Genomic DNA, 20,842 nt, shown 5'->3' with positions numbered 1-20,842 from the left:
TTGATCAAGAGTTCAGTTGGTTGCTGTAAACCTGTGACTACTTTCCAGCGTTCCCACAAAGTCAATTCTGACGTTTATCTTCTTGACGTTTCTTTTTAGAGATGGGCTCTTGGAGCTTCCTACCCTGTTATTTGCACCGATGCACTTCTACTTTTTGTTTTCTATTAGAGTAGAATGGCCAACTGCCTCTGAAACGCGAAGTTCCTTCCCCCGTACATCCCGCCTGACTGGGATTTGGTTCCCCACTCCTGGCCTTCCCACCATCTGGGTATCTGTTCTCCACCATTTCTTTGAACCTCTCTAGCTCTAACACTAAGCTATGTCCCTCCAAATGTTTTCCACTCTCCCTCCTCCTCACGCTCCCCACCAGCACCACCCAAACCCCACCCCCCCCCTTCTGATTGTAGGAGCTCGCCCTTCATTGCTTAACCCTCCCGCGCGCGCGCACGCGCACAACACACACACACACACACACACACACACACACACACACACACACACACACACACACACACACACACACACACACACACACACACACACACACACACACACACACACACACACACACACGTGTCACTCTCTTACCCTTAGCCAGCAGGCTCCGCTGTGGTGAGGGCGCCTCAGAGACTGCACTGGCGCCGACTCGAAGGCCCCAAAGCCTCTCTCTGACAGGACCGCGCTTCCCTGCGGGGCTCCCCGCGGGGGAGCCCCGGGCTCGCGGAGGCTCCACGTGAGCGCTCCCCCCACGCCGAGCGCGCGCACGCCTGCCCGCCAGCGCCTTCGCGGAGGGATCTGGGAGTGAAGCGCCGGGCCGGGCGCGGGTCGCACAGGTGCTTCGGCCGGACGCGAAACGGCTTTCAGTGGTTAGAAAGAGTAAGGGAGAAAGAGAAAAGGGAGGGTGCGAGAACGGGAGCGGAAGAAGAGAGAGGGAGGGGTATCATCAAGACGGTCCGAGCGCGGCGAGGGGGTAGGATGGCCTCTCAGCTCCGCGACGGGGGTTTTCCCTTGGTAACGGACCAAACGACCGAGTCAAGCAGCCGTGGGCTGTATGGTGGTGAGGGGTAGGGAATAACGATAAAAAATAGAAAAGGCGCCGCTAGACTGCAGCATTTTCAAGCTTGGGTTGGAGCGCAGCCCAGGTCCCGCGAACTGGGAACCGGGAAGGCGGTAGTGGACGCTGCCGCGTCTCGAGACGGAAAGCGGCCGTGAGCCTCCCTGGGCCCCGCTCACCCCCGGGCCGGCCGTCGGGAAGGGCTTGCACCCCACCTCTTGCACCTCCTGTCAGGCCTCGCATACGTGGTTTAGGCAACAGCGTTCAAGTAATAAGCAAATAAGCATATATATTTTTAAGTGAATATTATTATGACCTCACTTTTTTCCGGAGTTGAGCTGCTTTGAATTGTCTTGAAACGGTTTAGTAGTTTTCTGAATTCTCAAGTGTCTTTTCATCAGATAGCGGACGCAGTAATTCGGTGTTGCCGCAGCCCTAGCCGTCGATAAGAGGACTTTTTCGAGAGGCTGCAGCCAAGGAACGAGACTGAGAAAGTCGCTCTTAAACGTTTTCTGTCTACCGACTACTCTCTGAGATTAAGTTCTCTTTAAAGTATTTCTGAACATTTTGAGAATAATCAGCTCCTAACCTTTGTCTCCATTTAGATGGATGATGTAGCTGCCCCACTTCCTACTTGCACTCTTGTTTACTGGAAAAATGCATGGGAGATCTGTGGAGGCGGTAAAGCGAGGAGTTCTGACTCTGTAAGTAAGCTTGCCATTCCCTAATTCATTCAATCAATAATCACTGAGCGCTTCTTGTATGCCAGGCACTGTGCTAGGCAATAGAAGTAAAGGGCTCATCATCCCGAAAGAAAAAAAAAAAATAACAAAACAGGAAGTACTGTAGGTGTTCTTAAATCTTCCCATGTTTTGTTCTAGTTATCTCCTGAGGGAGTCCTTCCTTTCCATGGCAGGGGGAGAACAATATTAACTGACTAAAACCATACCTGTTCCCCAACCAAGCCAGTCTTTCTTGATTCGGTAAAGAGCACCAAAAATATTTTTTAATTTTTTTTAACGTTTATTTATTTTTGAGACAGAGAGAGACAGAGCATGAATAGGGGGGGGGGGTCAGAGAGAGAGAGGGAGACACAGAATCTGAAACAGGCTCCAGGCTCTGAGCTGTCAGCACAGAGCCCCCTGCGGGGCTTGAACTCACGAACTGCGAGATCATGACCTGAGCCGAAGTCGGACGCTTAACCGACTGAGCCACCCAGGCGCCCCAAAAATATTTTTTAATAAGAGAACAATTCACCATATTAGCCTACCTAGAAGAAGCTGGTGATGGTATTTTTTCTTTATTGGAGGTGAGGAGGGAGAAAGGGAGAGAGAGAAATAGTGTTCCTCTCATTATAAATCATTTAATGGAATGATTTTTGTTGTTGTCAATGACTCACGTGTGAAAACTGTTGCTATAGATGAAATTTGAAGTTAGCAATCTGGGAAGTAAATCTTGAGTCCTTCTACCTACCAGCTTCTAAAGTAACCAAGTCTGATAAATTGCTACATGATTTTAAAGCTGTTTTAACATGTAAAAAAAAAAAATGTATTGGTTGCCATACTCTTAAGCTTTAGATAGGAACAGCAAGGCAAAATAGGTTTGGTTTTTACAAATCAAGGAATCTCTATAGATAGGAAGCTGAGAAAATGACTTTCCAGGAAGCTAAACAATAATCAAATAAAATGTTTCCCTAAGGACCCTTGAGATGAGATTGATGAGAGGAGGGAAGAGAAAAATGGGGAATGTCTCTCTTTTTGACAGAAAAAGTCCCTGAAGTAAATAGTTCTTAGAAAGGGACACTTGTCCACTGGGTCCACCGTGGAACCAGAGGTACCATCAGAAAGTGAGCCAGGGTTGTGAGGGGCCAGTCCGCTCCAAAGCAGAGTTATCTTTTATAGGAAGAGCAGAGTTAATAATTTCCATGTCTGTCTTATATGAAGTAGATCAATCATGTAGAAACCAAAAGAGAAGGGAATTGATTTCACAGTTTCAGTTAGAAGGTAGTACCGTTACAGGAAACCAACCCCTGAACAAGGCTAAAAAAACCTAAATTTGGGTGACGAGTGTATGTAAATAAGACCAATTTTCCTTTTTCCTTTTCTTTCTTTTCCTCTTGTACAAAGTGTTTCCATAATGTTGAAAAGGGCGTGGATAAATATTGCTGAGGGGAATAAAATTACATAAAATCCACAGAGAAAAATTAGCAATATCGATGAAAATTTTAAAGGGACATCTCTTCGATTAATTCCACCTCTAGAAACGATTCTGCAGATATATTTGCACATGTGCAAAATGGCCCATGTGTAAGAATAGTAACTGTAGTTTTGTAATGACACAAGAGATGAGACTATTTCAATGGCTATAAATGGAGAGGGATCAATTAAATCATGAGGCTTCCCTAAAATTAATAATATATAGCTATTAAACAATGCAGCAGATCTGGCAAAAATATAGTGATTTTCAAGATACGTTGTTGAGGGGAAAAAAGGGTATAGGATAATGTGTGTAAAATAATTCAACTTAAATTTTAAAAATATTTGTGTAGGGGCGCCTGGGTGGCGCAGTCGGTTAAGCGTCCGACTTCAGCCAGGTCACGATCTCGCGGTCCGTGAGTTCGAGCCCCGCGTCGGGCTCTGGGCTGATGGCTCAGAGCCTGGAGCCTGTTTCCGATTCTGTGTCTCCCTCTCTCTCTGCCCCTCCCCCGTTCATGCTCTGTCTCTCTCTGTCCCAAAAATAAATAAACGTTGAAAAAAAAAATATTTGTGTATACATAGAATATTTCTGGAAAGACATGCAAAATGTTGTTGACTGTTGCCTCAAGGGAAGGATGTAGGTATCCGAGGGCTGTGTGGAGGGAAATTTATTTTGTACAGAACACAATTTGCTACCAGTTTTAAAAACAAGTGTTTGAACTATGTAATACAAATAAATAACTAATAACATAAGCCAAGCACTGGTAGCAGGAAGTCTTTCTAGAACTTACCACATTCTATTTCGTAAGAATTCTGCAACTGTCAAAATTGCATTAACAGGAAGAGAAAAAAGAAACCATCAGGATAAGTGATTCAGTTAGGCCTTATCTAAGCCTTAGTTTCCTCATTTGTAAAATGGGTACAAGGGTAACTATTTTGCAGAGTTGTTGTCTGGATTAGACATAAAGTCTATGAATTATTATAATAGTAGTACACACACACACACACACACACACTCCTCTGACTCAGGCCTTCAGTTTCCCCAGTGTAATTCCCAGAAAAAGATCAAGCTGGGCCTGAAACAGGAAGAATTTTTTTTCTCACCAGCACAGGATTTAGCACTAGTAGTAAGTCCCATCCCCTTGGATTTCATTTACTAAATGGGAAAATGGATCCCGGGATACCATGATGACCAAGACAAAACTCTGTGCTTTCAACAGTATTATGCAGATTATACATAAGTGGATTTGCATTCAAATAATAGAGAACAAAACTAGTATTTCCCTTTGCTGTTACTCTTCTCCCCGGAGATTAATTGCTGATATCGTCGTAAAGGTGAGGGAGATCCTTTATGACTTATGGTTTTGTTTGATGCATGTTGTTTCCCCCCTTCATTAGCATCATAAAGTATACACTGGCTAAAATATCAATATGTCTTAGAGGTTTTTCGCAGGTCATAAAGATTCTTCCCTATTCTTTTAAACTGCTGCAGGTAGCCTAGTGTATGGATAAATGTGCCATTTATATTTAATCATTTATCTGTTGATGGACATTTAAGTTTTCAATTTTTCCTAGTATAAAATGCCCAAAAGAGCATGGTTATACATATATCTGTTTCGTATATTCAAACCCATATATTTTTCTCTCTTTTTTTTCCTCTGAGGCTATTAATCTTGGTTATAAACATTACAAATGTTGTCTGCCAGCTTGTTGTTTGTATTATTACTTTGTATATGGTATCATTCAACCTACAGAATTAAATTTTTTGATGGAAATAAATGTACCAACCATTATTTTAAAAAGATGTTTTTCTTACAACTTTGTTTTCTTGTTTAAGGTCTTTTACACACCCAAGATTATATGCACATATTCTCCTATATATTCTGTTAGTATTTGAAATTTGCATATTTTATCAACCAGGAATTTATTTTCAGTGTATGTCAAGTTGTAGTAGGCAGTATAGTGCTCCTCCACACAAGATGTCCGTGTCCCAATCTCCAGAACCTGTGAATATGTTAGGATACAGTATGCAAAATGAAATTAAGGTTGGAAATGAAATTAAGGTTGGAGATGAAATTAAGGTGGTAATCAGCAGACCTTGTGATGATGTATTAGTTTCCTATTGCTGCTATGACAAACCACCATAAATTTAGTAACTTTAAAACAACACAAATTTCTCCTGAAAGTCAGAAGTCTTCTTCTGAAAGTCAGAAGGCCAAATGAAATAAGTTTCACTGGGCTGGAGTGAAAATGTAGGGCTGATTCTTTCTGGAGGCTCTGAGGGGAAAGTCTGATACCTTCTTTTTTTCATCTTGTAGTGGCCACTTGTATTCCTTGACATGCAGCCCTCTCTTCTACCTTCAAAGCCTGTCTCTCTAATCTCTGCTTCTGTCATCATATCTCCTTCACCTTCCTGTTGTCAAATCTCTGTCACACTTATAAGGACACTTGTGATTACATTTAGGGCTCATCCAGATAATCCAGGATAATTTCATCATTTCAAGATCCTTAATTATGTATGCAAAGTCCCTTTTTCCATATAAAGTAACAATCATAGGTTCCAGGAACTCAGGCCCAGATATTTTGGGGGACATTATTCAGTCTGCCATATATAGAGTGATTATTTTGGATTATCCAGATGGGCCCAAAGTATCACAATTCTTATAAATAAAAGAGGGAGGCAGAACAAAGAGAACCTGAGACATAGCATTGTGAAAAAGACACAGCCTGATGTTGCTGGCTTTCAAGATAGAAGGAGGGTGTAATAAACCAAGGAATGTGGGTGACCTCTAGAGAATGGAAAAGGCAAGAAACAATTATCCCCTAGTGCCTCCATAGCCATGTTAACACATTAATTCTAACCCAGTAAGACCCATCTTAGAAGTTTTTTAAAAAAACCTTAATTTTAGTAAGAACATTTAACATGAAATTTACCCTCTTAAAATTTTAAGTATACAATACAGTATTGTTAACTATAGGTATAATGTTGTACAGCAGATCTCTAGAACTTATTCATCTTGCTTAACTGAAACTTTATGGATATTGATTAATAACTTACATTTTCAGGGTACTTGGGTGGCTTGGTTGGGTGTCCAACTTTGGTTCAGGTCATTATGCCATGGCTCATGGGTTTGAGCTGTGGATCGGGCTCTATGCTAACAGCTCAGAACCTGGAGCCTGCTTTGGATTCTGTGTCTCCCTGTGTCTCTGCCCCTCCCCACTCACTCTCTGTCTCTCAAAACTGAAAAAAAATTACAAATTTTTTTAAAAATAATAATTCACATTTTCCCCTTTCTCCAGCCCCTGGAAACCACATTACATATTTTGATTCTATGAATTTGACTTTTTTAGATACCTCATGTAAGTGAAATCATGCAATTTTTCTTTCTGTGACTGGTTCATTCCACTTAGCATAATGTCTTCAAGGTTCATCCATGTTGTTGCATATGACAGAATTTTCTTCTTTTTTAAGGCTTTTCTTTATTTCTTTATTTCTTTATTCATTATTTCTTTATTCATCTGTCGATGAACATTTATATTGTTTTCACATCTTGGCAATTGTGAATGGTTCTGTAATGAACATGGGAATGTTAATATTTTTTTAAGATTCTCTTTCAATTTTTTTGGATAAATATCCAGAAGTGGGATTGCTGGATCATATTTTTATTTAAAATTTTAATCTCCATTCTGTTTACCATAGTGGTTACACAATTTTGCATTCCCACCAGCAGTGCACAAGGGTTCCAATTTCTCTATATCCTCACCAACATTTGTAGGTTTTTTGTTTTGTTTTTATAATAGCCATTCTTAAAAATGTGAAGTGATATTTTATTGTTTTTTGATTTGCATTCCCTAATAATTAGTGATATTGGAGCATTTTTCATATACCCGATAGCTATTTATTTATATTTCTTTTTTTGAGAAATGTCTGTTAACTCCTTAGCTCATTTTTAAATCAGGCTTTGGTTTTTTTGCTATTGAGCTGTAGGAGTTCCTTATATATTTTGGATATTAACCCCTTACCAGATATATGGTTTGCACATATTTTCTCACATTCCACAATTTCCCTTTTCACTCTGCTAATTGTTTTCATTGCTGTACAGAAGCTTTTTAGTTTGATGCAGTCCCACTTGACTGCGATGCCTTTAGCTTTGTTCTTTCTCAAAATGGTTTGGCTATTCTGTGTCCTTTGGGATTCTATGTGAATTTTAGGATTTTTTTTCTGTTTCTGAAAAAAAAAAAAAGCCATAGGATTTTGATAGGGAATGCTTTGAAATGGTAGGTCACTTTGTGGACCTTTTATCCACTGTGTGGATATTTTAATAATATTAGTTCTTCCTATCCATGAACATAGGATGTCTTTCCATTAATTTATGTCTTCTTTAATGTCATTTATCAACTTTTTAAAGTAGTCTCCATGCCCAGTGTGGGGCTTAAACTAATGACCCTGAGATCAAGGGCCGTATGCTCTACTGGCTGAGCCAGCCAGGCACCCCTCATTTATTGAAGTTTTGAAGCATTCGGTATACAAGTCTTTCACCTCATTAGTTAAGTTTATTTCAAAGCATTTTGTTATGTTTAATGCTATTGCAAATGGGACTTTTATTTCTGCATAGTTCATTGTTAGTGTATAGAAACACAATTGATTTTCTATATTGACTTTGTATTATAACACTTTACTGAATTAATGTATTAGTTCTTACAGGGTTTTTTTAAGTCTTTAGAGTTTTTCACATGTAAGATTATGCCATTTGTGGAGATAATTTTACTTCTTCCTTTCTAATTTGGTTGCCTTTTACTTTATTTTCTTGTCTAATTGCAATGGCTAGGACTTCCAGTACTACATTGAACTGAAGTGGAAAGAATAGGCATCCCTGCTGATTTTTCAGTTTCTTTTTTTTTTTTTTTAATTTTTTTTTTTCAACGTTTATTTATTTTTGGGACAGAGAGAGACAGAGCATGAAGGGGGGAGGGGCAGAGAGAGAGGGAGACACAGAATCGGAAACAGGCTCCAGGCTCTGAGCCATCAGCCCAGAGCCCGACGCGGGGCTTGAACTCACGGACCGCGAGATCGTGACCTGGCTGAAGTCGGACGCTTAACCGACTGCGCCACCCAGGCGCCCCTGATTTTTCAGTTTCAAGAACAGCTTTCCATTTTTCACTGTTCAGTATGATGTTAATTGCAGGCTTTTCATATATGGTCATTATTATGTTAGGGTAATTTCTTTCAGTTCCTACTTTATTGACCGTTTTATCATGAAAGGATGTTGAATTTTGTCAAATGTTTTGTCTGTTATCTATTGAAATAATTACTGTGGATAGTGTTTTTGTTACTAATTTAATCTTTTATTGTAGATCTGTTCAGATTATCTTCTGCTTGAGTCATTTTAGAAATTTGTGTGTTTCCAGGACTTTGCCTACTTTATTTAGGCTATCTAATTTGCTCATACAATTGCTCATAGTATCCTTTTATAATCCTTTTTATTTCTTTTTTTTTTTTAATTTTTTTTTTTTTTTTTACGTTTATTTTTGAGACAGAGAGAGACAGAGCATGAACAGGGGAGGGGCAGACAGAGAGGGAGACACAGAACTGGAAGCAGGCTCCAGACTCTGAGCCATCAGCCCAGAGCCCGACGCGGGGCTCGAACTCACGGTCTGTGAGATCGTGACCTGAGCTGAAGTCAGATGCTTAACCGACGGAGCCACCCAGGCGCCCCAATCCTTTTTATTTCTATAAGAAGAGTAGGAGTGTCTCATCTTTCATTTCTAATTCCAGCAGTTTGAATGCCATCTCTTTTGTCTTTGTTAATCAAGCTAAAGTTTTATCAATTTTGTTGCTCTTTAAGAAAATAAGCTCTTTAATTGATTTTCTATATTTTTAAATTTTGTTTTATTAATTTCCACTCTGATCTGCTATTTACTTTCTTCTTCCTGCTTTAGGTTTATTTTGCTCTTCTTTTTCCAGTATTTTAAAGTGGAAAGTTAGGTTTTTGGTTTGGGATCTTTCTTTTCTTTTTGAAATGTTTCTGTGAACACTGCTTTTGCTACATCCCTTAAGTTTTGGTGTGTGTTTCCATTTTTATTCATCTCAACTTTGAGATGTTTTTGAGATTTTTAAAGTTCCCTTTTGATTTTTTCTTTGACCCATTGATTATTTAGAAGTGTGTTGTTTGATATCTTATGTTTCTGAATTTTTCAGTTTCCTGTCTGTGGTTGATTCCTAATGTTGAAAAACATATCTTTATATCATTTCTATCCTTTTAATTTTTTAATGATTTCTATTCTATATACTTTATTAAAACAATCCTTTAATTATTTCTACTATACTTTAAATTCATTGAGTTTTGTATTATGGTCTATGATCTATTCTGGAGAATAGCTCATATACACTTGGGAAGAGTATGTATTCTGTTCCTGTTTTGAGGACCATTGTATAAATGGTTGATTTATAGTGTTGCCCAAATCCTCTATTTCCTTGTTGATCTTCTGGCTAGTTTAATTGTTCTATCTATTATTGGAAGTGGGGTATTGAAATCTTAAACTATTATTAACTTCTTATTATTAAACTATTATTAAGTTCTTTATTTTAATTCCAGTACAGTTAACATACAATGTTATATTAGTTTCAGGTATACAAATAGTGATTCAACAATTCTATACATTACTCAGTGCTCATGATGGTAAGTGTACTCTATTCCCCTTCACTTATTCCACCTATCTCTCCAGAACATTTTTAGTGTTTATTTGTTTTTGGGAGAGAGAGACAGATCATGAGCAGGGGAAGGGCAGAGAGAGAGGGAGACACAGAACTCAAAGTGGGCTCCAGGCCCCGCACTGTCAGCACAGCCTGATGCAGGGCACGAACTTACGAACCGTGAGATCATGACCAGAGCTGAAGTCGGATGCTCAACCGCCTGAGCCACCCAGAAGCCCCGTTTAGAACCTTTTTAATGTCTGCTTTTTCTGATGTTATAGCCACTCCAGCTTATTTGTTGTTGCTCTTTGCATAATGCACCGCTTTCCGTTCATTTGCTTCAAGTCTTTGTATTTTGAATCTAAAATGTGTCTCCCGTAGACAGCATAGAGTGGATCTTTAATGCACTGACAATCTCCGCCTTTTAATCAAATTATTTAATATAGTCACATTTAATGTTATTGATATATTTGGATTTATATCTGCCATTTTCTTTATGTTTTTGTATGTCTTACATCTTTTAGTTCCTTTATTTCTTCTTTACTGCTCTCTTTTGCATTAAACTAATATTATCTGATGTACCATTTTAATTTTTAATAGTCTTTTATACTATATTTTTTTCAATTTTTATTTAAATTACAGTTAGTTAACATGTAGTATAATATTAATTTCAGGTGTATAATATAGTGATTCATCACTTCCATACAATCCCTGGTGCTCATCATATACTACATATTTTTTGAGTAAGTTTCTTACTGATTGCTCTAGGCTTACGATATACATCTTATCAGAATCAGCTTTATATTTATATTTATATTAATATTAATTTAATTCCAGTGAGATTTAGAAACATTACTGGTAAATAGCTCCATTCCCTTTCCTCTGTTTTCTGTTATTATTGGTATACATATTATATCTGTACGTTACAAACCCAATGCATGATTATAATTATATAATACTATGTCTTTTAGACTAGTTAAGAGAAGAAAGGAGAGCAAGTACATATTTATAGCTTTTCTTATATTAACCTTCTTATTTATAATTTCTGATTCTCTTTATTTATTCTTGCAGAATCAAGTCACCATTTGGCGTTATTTCCTTAGCCCAATATAACTCCCCCCCCATACCTTTTGTGCTGTTATTAACAAACGTATTACATTTGTATGTATCATAGGTCCAAGAATACATTACATACATATTGATTTATACAGTTGCTTTTTATTTTTTTTTTTAATTTTTTTTTCAACGTTTATTTATTTTTGGGGGACAGAGAGAAACAGAGCATGAACGGAGGAGGGGCAGAGAGAGAGGGAGACACAGAATCGGAAACAGGCTCCAGGCTCTGAGCCATCAGCCCAGAGCCTGACGCGGGGCTCGAACTCACGGACCGCGAGATCGTGACCTGGCTGAAGTCGGACGCTTAACCGACTGCGCCACCCAGGCACCCCTACAGTTGCTTTTTAAATTGGGTAGGAGAAGAAAGGAGAAAAATGGATTTATGTTGTCTTTTTTATGACATAATTATCATTACCAGTGCTCTTTGTTTTTTAATAAGAATTTAATTACCATTGGGGATCACTTACTTTCAGTCTGACTAACTTCCTTTAGAATTTCTTATAAGGAGGGTCTGCTAACAACAGATTCTCTTTGTTCATCTGGGAATATCTTTCATTTACTTTTGTTTTTTAAAGATAGATTTGCTGAATATAGGATTCTTGGTTAACAGTTTCTTACTTTGAGCACTTCAAATATATTATCCCATCGTTTCCTGGTCTCCATTGTTTCTGCTGCAGATGTCATATTTTAATAATTTTGAGGTTCCCTTGAAAATGAGTCATTTTCTTACTCCTGTCAATTTTCTCCCTGTGTTTTGTTCTTCCAGAATTTTTTTTAAGTTTATTTATTTTGAGAGAGAGAGAGAGAGAGAGCACGTACGAACAGGGGAGGGGCAGAGAGAGAGGGAGAGAGATGGTGAGAGAGAGGGTGACAGTTTCCTCACTATCAATGCAGAGCTCAATGCAGGGCTCAGACTCACAAACCATGAGATCATGACCTGAGCCAAAATCAAGAATCAGTGCTTAACCCACTGAGCCATCCAGGCACCCATGGTTCTTTCAGAATTTTTACTATGTTTTTATTTGTGGAACTTTGTGTTTTCCTACCTGGAGTTTGTTGAGCTACCTATATGTGTAGATTATTGTTTTTCAGTAAATTTGAGATGTTTTCATCCATTATTTCTTCAAATATTGCTGCGCTTAATAGTGTCCATATTTCTCTGAAGCTCTGTTCATTTTTCTTCATTCGTTTCTCTCTCTGCTCTTCAGGTTGCATAATCTCTATTATCTTTATTCACATTTGCTAATTATTTCTCTTTTTAAAATTTTATTTATTTTGCGAGAGCATGAATGGGTTAGGGGTAGAGAGAGAGGGAGTGAGATTTCCAAGCAGGCTCGGTGCTGTCAGCTCAGAGCCTGGTGCAGAGGCTTCAGCTCAGGAACCATGAGGTCATGACCTGAGCAGAGTCAAGAGTTGGACACTCAACTGACTAAGCCGCCCAGGGCCCCACTACTAATTATTTCTTAATCACATCTACTGTTGAGCCTCTTCAATGAAGTTTTCACTTTAGTCATTGTACTTTTCTAGTCTAGAATTTCCATTTGATTCTTTTTTATAATTCCTATCTCTTTATTGATATTCTGTATTTGCTGAACATGTTCATCATTCCTTTTTAACTCTTTAGTCATGACTCCCTTTAGTTCTTTGAACATGTTTATAATGACTACTCTGAAGACTTTGTCAAATTTGACATCTGGTTACTCTGTAGGCAGTTAGGCACTTTCTGTTGTCTGCCTTTTTTTTCCCCCCAGGGTGCGGGTCATACTTTCCTGTTTCCTTGCATGACTAATCATTTTTGTTGGAATCTGGACATTTTAGATAATATATTTTGGCAACTCTGGGTACTGGTGCCTCCCCTCTTGTTGTTTGTTTGTTTATTTGTTTAGTAACATTATTTTAATAGAGTCTGTTTCTCCCTTGCACTGATAAGCTTCTGATATTGCTCTTCAGGGAGCATATCCTTGGGTTATATGCACAGTCACCCTGGGTTAATGATGGTTTTTTTCAAGGTTCTCTTTGGTTGTCTCTTTTCCTGATCATACCCAGTTGTTAAACTCTAATTGCTGGGTGATTTCTTTATGGCTTTCAATCAGTACCCTGGGGCATAAATTGCTCATCAACTAAACCAAAGAAATTCAGACTCCTTTGAAGGGATAGTTCTGGAAGGCAGTTATTAATATTTGTTCTGACCCTAGACAGTTTCCTGTAGCTATGTTCTTCCAGGTTCTCTCCTGCACACTAGCTGGCTCACAATTTAACTTATATGTCCAATGATTCTACCAATAGCATCCCAATTGCCCTTCAGTACTTCTTCCACTAGTAGTGAGAGTAGTTTTAGGGGCACCTTTAGGCTTAAACTTCTCCACACTCTCTTGCAAATAAAGTCATTTCCTTTAGGAAAAGCTTTATTGCCTACTCTCCCTCCAGGAAAAGTCTTGGAGTTATGGCTATGGACCTGGAAGCGAGGACAATGGCAAGCTTCTCTCTCAATGACATTCCCAGTTTAGGAGCTGAGTGCTCAGTGGTGGTGGTTAGGGGTGGGGTGGGCAGTATCTTCTGCTTTTTGTTTTTGTTTTGTTTTGTTTTGGGTTTTTTTGCTTGATTCTCCCAGCATGTAGTCAACAGACTGGTGGAAAGATGATTGGGGTCCCAATATTCTCAGCAACACCACACCCAGGGTAGAGCTCCTTAGGGACTGGGTAGAAGAAAAACTCCACCTCTATGCTTGCCTATAACTTAGCCTCAGTAGCAGATCGGTGGGGGAAAGATGAGAAATACTGACTTCCTGCCCCTCCTGGGATGATAGCTTTCTAACTGGGAACTAGGGGAGATGAAACTGCTCTTGCCTGAGCCAGCCTAGAGTGAAGTTTCCATCTTGCTGAATTAGGAGGAAGGGGAAGCAGATTTCTCAGTTCAAATACCACAGACTGTCATGGTTCTTCACACATTTTAATAAATTCTCTTGAATGTGTGTTTATTCAGATGTGTGTACTTAACCATACTGAGCAATTTTAGCTGGTTGTTTTAAAATTGTTTTCACTGGGTTTGCTGGTGACTGAGTCTACGGAGTTCCTCAGGCTGTCATGCTGAGAGTCTGAGGAATGCTACCCATCTTTATTTCCTCTTTCTGGAACATGTATTCTCTTCAGTAAGATTTACATTGGAACTTCTGCCATGCTTTACATTTCAAGCTGTCATATTTTCCATCTCTTTATTTCTGTTATATTCTTTTCTGTGTAAGCTCTACACCCAATGCGAGGCTAGAATTCAACTCATAACCCCGAGATCAGGAGTCACATGCTATACCAACTGAGCCAACCAGGCGCCCCTATTTCTTTGTACATTCTGAGTTTATTTTCTTTAGTTCATAATCCATCTAACCAATTTTCTCTCCAACTCTGTCTAATAGTCTGAGTTACTCTTGAATTTTTAATTTTATTTGAGTAATTTCATTTTGATTTTAATTCAGTTTTATTGAATTTTATTTTAATTTTATTTATTAAAATTTTATATTTTAAATTTTCTTTGGTACTATTTAGTTCTTTTAAAAATCTGCCTGGTATTTTAAGATAGGGTCTCATTGATTTCGTGTATTTTCTCCTCCTATGGCTTTGTTTCTAATCATTTATCCAATATGTATTTCATAGTATATATCTGATCCATTCTTAAATTCTAAGGAATTTCTGTTTCTTGTTTACTAAGCTTTTTTGCCATGAATGACTTAAATTTTATGAAATGCTCTTTCTGTATATAAAGATATTTTTAATCTTAATCAGGGAGGCTGTCACCTTACATTTCATGTGTTTAAATGGAGGTAACTTTGAATCAGAATATCATTTTTTTGCAACCCAATTTAAATTAATGGATAGATGGGTCATCTGGGTGGCTTAGTTGGTTGAGCTGTCCAACTGGACTCTTGATTTCAGCTCAGGTCATGATCTCAAGGTCATGGGATTGAGCCCCATGTCCGGCTCTGCACTAAGCAGTGGAGCCTGCTTAAGATTCTCTTTCTCTTCCTATCTATCTTCTCTCTCTCCCTCCCTCCTTCTGCACCTCTTCCCTCCTCACACACTCTAAAAATTTTTTTAAAATAAATTAATGGGTAGAGGCATTAAAAGCTGATGGCTACTAACATCCAAGAGAGATGAGACATTATGTGCCTCCTGATGAAAGAACATACCACCTCCTCTGAAGTAGCCTTGAGAAAAAAATCTATCTAGATTCAACTAATCAACTTAGAGGAAATCAGAAGACCAAGGATTATGTTAAACTACACTATGGAGATGCAGTTAATAGAATCTGGATTATATGAAACTCTCCAGGACAAACAACTGGCTTTCCTCACCAAGTAAACTGTAAGGAGAGAGAGCAGGAGAGAACACATGAAAGATGGGGAGGGAAAGGGAAAGCAAAAGAGCCAGCAAGAATGGGAGAGTGAACTCAGAGATTAAAAGAAACATAAAATACATATAAACCAATTGCTATGTGTGGAATTTAACTGGATCCTGATTCAAATAAAGAATATGTAAAAAAAAAAAAAGTGGCATTCAGGAGATATGTGAAGTTTTGAATATTCATTGCATATTTGATGTCACTAAGGAATTTTAATTTATTTTCAAATGTGTGCCAATGGCATTGTGCCTATCTTAAAAATAGTGATCTTTTAGATGTAACATTGAAATACTCATGGTTGAAATTATATAATGTATGTAAAATGCTTCAAAATAACATGGGATGAGTATAGTATAGAAGAAACATATAGGCTATGAGATGATAATTCTTGAAGCCAGGTAATAGATAAAGGTTCATTACTATTCTTTGTATTCTCTTATACATTTGGAATTGACTTTGCTATTACTTACTGCTTTAACCTTGTAATCTTGATTCTTACAGGGAAGGAATTTTGCTAAAGTGAGGTCAAAAAGAGCAGTTAACAAATGCATCATCACATTCCGATGTGTAGACTTTTTAAACCTGAATCATCTGTAAAGCTGAGGGCATCGTTTGAAAACACTTACAATTTCCTGTTAATTTTCCCTAAATGAAATCATCAAATGCATTTGTTTTTATTCTGAAAAAAATGTGCTTTGCTACAAAATACTTATGGAATCAAGCACACATCTCTTTTTTCGGTTCTGAAACACTTAAAATATTTCAGTGTCTGTACTTTTTCGAAAATCATTTTTTCAGGATCCTATTGATATCACAAGCTGTTCAGTTTTTGAGTGTTCAGTTTAAACTACTGATTGAGGCAAAACCAACAACTTTTTATTAGTTGCTCATTAAATGTAATAAGACATGGGCACCTTGGGAATGGCACCTAAATCAATCCATAATTTATAGAAACCTACAGTCTCCTTGGGAAGACAGATTACATGACAAGATGAACAAGAGAAATGTGTAAAAATAATTGTCAAGGCAACAGAATAAATTATATATATGTATTTTTTGTCAACTCAGAATTCAGTACCCAGAATTCCTAATTCCCTCCATCGTAAGTATTTTTTAACTGTATTAAACCTTGATTCACCCCCACCTCTGCTGAGATAACAAGGGGATATAAATGGGCAAAATAGAATGGGTAAAGGGCTCTAGTAACGTTAATTAAGGCACCAACATACTATCTGTAAATATAGTCTTTCCCTTCTTGAAAAACATGGACTTTTGGTTTCTGCCATGCCAGGACACTATGATCTTTATCCTGAATTGAACTGTTACAAGGAGCCAGACTCTAGTCCTAGGGAGAAGTGATTTGAAATGGAAATGGAAGCATCACTAAAATTTCAATAGGCAGAAGCATAATGGGTTTATACATTTCACAAATATATATAGTAATGCTTATGTGTCAGTCACTATGCTAACTGGACAATCAGGCAATTTAATACAGTGTGAACAGGGTGTTTGGGGAACACAAAAGGAAGGACAGCCAGCCAAGTGAGGCAGATGAAAGAGGGTGGTGGTGGAGCAGTCAGGTGGAGAGATAACAAAGGGCAGAAGTAAGAGGGGGTCCATCCTGCTTGGACCAGAAGTCTAAGAGCTGCTCTGATATGGCGGCCATTAGACACATGTGGCTGTCGAACACTTGAAATAAACTTACTTAACTGAGAAACAATTTGTAATTTTAGCACATAAATTTAAAAACTGATAGGTTTGTTTTTTTTTTACTTTTATTTTTTTTTTCAGTATATGAAATTTATTGTCAAATTGGTTTCCATACAACACCCAGTGCTCATCCCCAAAGGTGCCCTCCTCAATACCCATCACCCACCCTCCCATCCCTCCCACCCCCCATCAACCCTCAGTTAAAAACTGATGTTTCAATATACTTGCAATGAGTATGTGGACCTACTTTTTCATAGTAAAATTTATAAAATTTAATAACATCAAATTACTTCTAATGAAAGTTTAGCATCTGATTTGAGATATGCTGGTAAGTGTAAAATACACATCTGATTCCAAAGATTTAGTATTTGCAAAAGATGTGTAAAATTTTTTGACTTTTCACTACTGATTACATGTTGACATATTTTGGATAGAGTAAGTAAATATATTATTATAATTAATTGGCTTTTAAAAAATGTGGCTCCTATGGGGCGCCTGGGTGGCGCAGTCGGTTAAGCGTCCAACTTCAGCCAGGTCACGATCTCGCGGTCTGTGAGTTCGAGCCCTGCGTCAGGCTCTGGGCTGATGGCTCAGAGCCTGGAGCCTGTTTCCGATTCTGTGTCTCCCTCTCTCTCTGCCCCTCGCCCGTTCATGCTCTGTCTCTCTCTGTCCCAAAAATAAATAAACGTTGAAAAAAAATTAAAAAAAAAATGTGGCTCCTAGATTTAAAATTACATATTGGCTCACATTATATTTCTAGGGATAGCACTAGTCTGTAGTGCTGTCAGGTGTGGGAGATAGAAGAGGCTGGAGTAAGCCAGAATATGTTAGGACATGCAGGGCTTTGCAAATTGTGATAATCAATAAGAAGCTGTACATTCAAAATAGTATTGGCTTGAAAGCCTACCAAGTGCCACTTCCTGGTCCCTTGGGATATCTATCAGTGAACAAGATTTCTGCCTTCACAGTGTGTACATTTCTAGGGAATGGGAGTGGAAGTTATCAAAAATCAAACAAGCAAACACAAATAAATATTAGATTTGTTGGGAGGTGTTAATAGCTTATGAAAGAAAAAAATTGAGTCATGTGGGAATGGGCAGGAGGGCAGGGGCTGTGGAGTGAGAATCATTGCCCTCCATTAAAATAGGATGTTGGGTTGATGCACTGTGATTTTTGAGCAGAGATTGGAAGGTGATAGAGTGAACCACGTGGTTATCTAGAAGTTTTTCAAGTATTAGGAATATAAAGCAAATACTCTGGTATTAAAGGCAGGAGAGGGCCTGATCTGCTCCAGGAAAAGCAAGGCCGGTGGTACAGAGGATGGTAGTTAGGAAGTCAGAGATGAGGGACATGTGCAGATTCCATGAGGACTCGTGGACTATTGTGAGGATTTGGGCTCTTATTCTGAGTGAAAGAGAGTTTGAGCAAAGGAATGACTCATGTTTTACAAGGATCATTCTGGATCCTGGGTTGCTGTATGGGACTAGAGAAGAAGAAAAGAGGACCAGTTAGAGCACCCAGGTGAGAGGTGAGTGGCTCAGACCAGGGTAGAGGTAGTAGCTGTTGTGAGGGTGTCAGTTTCTGGATATATTTTGGATGGTAGAATGAATAAACATCTTCCTGGTGTGAATGTGGGTTTTGAAGAGTCCAGGATAACTCCATGATTTTGGTCTGAGGGACCAGAGCCATAAAACTGCCAACTACCAAGAGATGGCAGAGATTTGGTGGCGGCGAGGGTGGGGGTGGAGATGGGAAACAGTCACTGAGGAATGAGTGAAGATAGAGAAGTCCAAGAATTGAGCCCTGGGGCAGGGAACATTAAAAGATCTGAGAGAACAGCAGGAATCAGAAAAGAAGATTGAGTAGCAACCATTGAGGTAGAAGGAAAACTGACTGTAGCATCCTTGGAAGCCATGTGAGGAATATTTATCACGGAGGAGGGACAGATGAAATCTATCAAATGCGGCTGATAGAAAAAGAAAGATGAAATCTTAGAACTGACTGATTTAGTAAGGAGGTGACCTTGAAAATGGTGGTAGTGGTGGTGCTGAAAGTAGAGTGCTGGAAAAGCTAGATTGGAGTGAGCTGAAGAAAGGAGGAATTGGAGACAGAATAGATCTTTGGGGGTTATATTCCAATGAAAGGCAAAGCAGTAAGACAAACAGCATACTGGATTGTGGCCAAGAATTCTTTTTTAATGGGAGAAAGTAACAGCATTATTTGTGTGCAGAGAGAAATGATGCAAAAAGGGAACATTTGAGCATGGAGAGATGGGCAACCACTAGAGTGAGGTCTTTGACCAGGTCAGAATTACACAGGAATGATCAGATTTTCATATATGCAAATATTCACTGAACTTGTGCCAAGCACAAGGAACTGAGGATTCCAGTGAAAAAGACACAGTTCCTGCTTTTATGTAGGTTTATCAAAGAGTGAGGGAGATAGGGAAGTCCTTAACTGAATGATAGCCCTTTATATATTGGAAATTCTCAAAGTTTTCCCTTCAATGGTTAGAAATTCTCAATTCCTTTAACCACTACTTATGTGGCATGGTCTTCCCAATCCTCACACCTTCCTAAACTGGTGCTTTTTAGATGGTCAGTGTTCTCCTAAAAATGTTGTGCCCAGAACTGTGTTCCAGACATGATTTAACAGAATTCAATGTCAAACTAAGAGATTATTTTATTTTACAAAGCCAGGTCTCCTCTAGAGTCCACTCCTTAAAAGGTATCAATTTAAGGGGCACCTGGGTGATTCAGTGGGTTAAAGTATCCAACTCTTGATTTTGGCTCAAGTCATGACCTCACAGTTTGGGAGTTTAAGTCCCGCACTGGGGTTTCAGACTGACCGTGTGGGGCCTGCTTAGGATTCTCTACCCCCCCCTTCCCTCTGCCCCTCCTGCACATGCTTTCTCTCAAAATAAATAAACTTTTTTTTAAAGGTATCAATTTAAGAGAGTAGATGCTTACAGTAAAAAGCTCCAACAGTGCAGAAAGACATGAAGTACACAGATCTCTTGATTCATACCTCAGAGGTTATCACCAAGCTTCTTACCAGAAACTTTCTATGACCATAAAGCATAAATACACTATCCACACATCCAGTATTTTTCTGACTTCCACTTGTAACAGACATCATTCCATTCTGGTGCATAAAGATACACATCATTTATTTGAGCTGATGTATCTTATTTAGATGCCCCCACTCCTTTGAGAATTTTAGCCATTCCTAAGCTTTTGCCTACTATAAACAACTCCAGAATGCACTCAGGCTAACTTGCAAAACATGTCAGGTTTCAAATATAACCCTGGTATTCCACCCTTCTCCTTTTTTGGTTAACACTCTACATATGAAGGATTCTGGTTTATCCACAAAATCATGAAAAACAATGCAAAACAATGCATTATCAATAAAGTTTTTAAGTAGATGCAAATGCACAAATCAGTAACTTGGCACTCTTCCAGAGGGTTCAGTCACTATGCTACAACTTTTCCATTATGCCCATAACCTTCACTAGGGAAACTGAAAAGTATTTCAAAACTGACCAATGTGTTCCCTTAATTTTGTAGCTAAAAAAAAAAAAAAAAAAAAAAAAAAAAGTGAAAGATCATGTAAAAAGCATCCCAGGAAGAAAGTCTACATAGTCCTTAAGAATAAGGTATCAGTTGGGGCGCCTGGGTG

The 20,842-nt window shown here is 38.6% G+C and overlaps 1 long non-coding RNA gene across 1 annotated transcript; it reads left to right on the top strand.

Moving 5' to 3' along the window:
• Window positions 1-723: 723 nt before the first annotated feature.
• Window positions 724-16,503, top strand: LOC147574856 (uncharacterized). The gene is made up of 3 exons (XR_015243575.1): window positions 724-876; window positions 1,660-1,758; window positions 15,953-16,503. It is a non-coding gene; the product is annotated as an uncharacterized LOC147574856 (long non-coding RNA).
• Window positions 16,504-20,842: the final 4,339 nt, after the last annotated feature.

This window comes from Puma concolor, chromosome D4, assembly GCF_028749965.1.
Source record: "Puma concolor isolate L17-30 chromosome D4, mPumCon1.1.hap2, whole genome shotgun sequence".
Taxonomy (NCBI): domain Eukaryota; kingdom Metazoa; phylum Chordata; class Mammalia; order Carnivora; family Felidae; genus Puma; species Puma concolor.
This window is presented reverse-complemented; position numbering and strand designations above follow the sequence as displayed.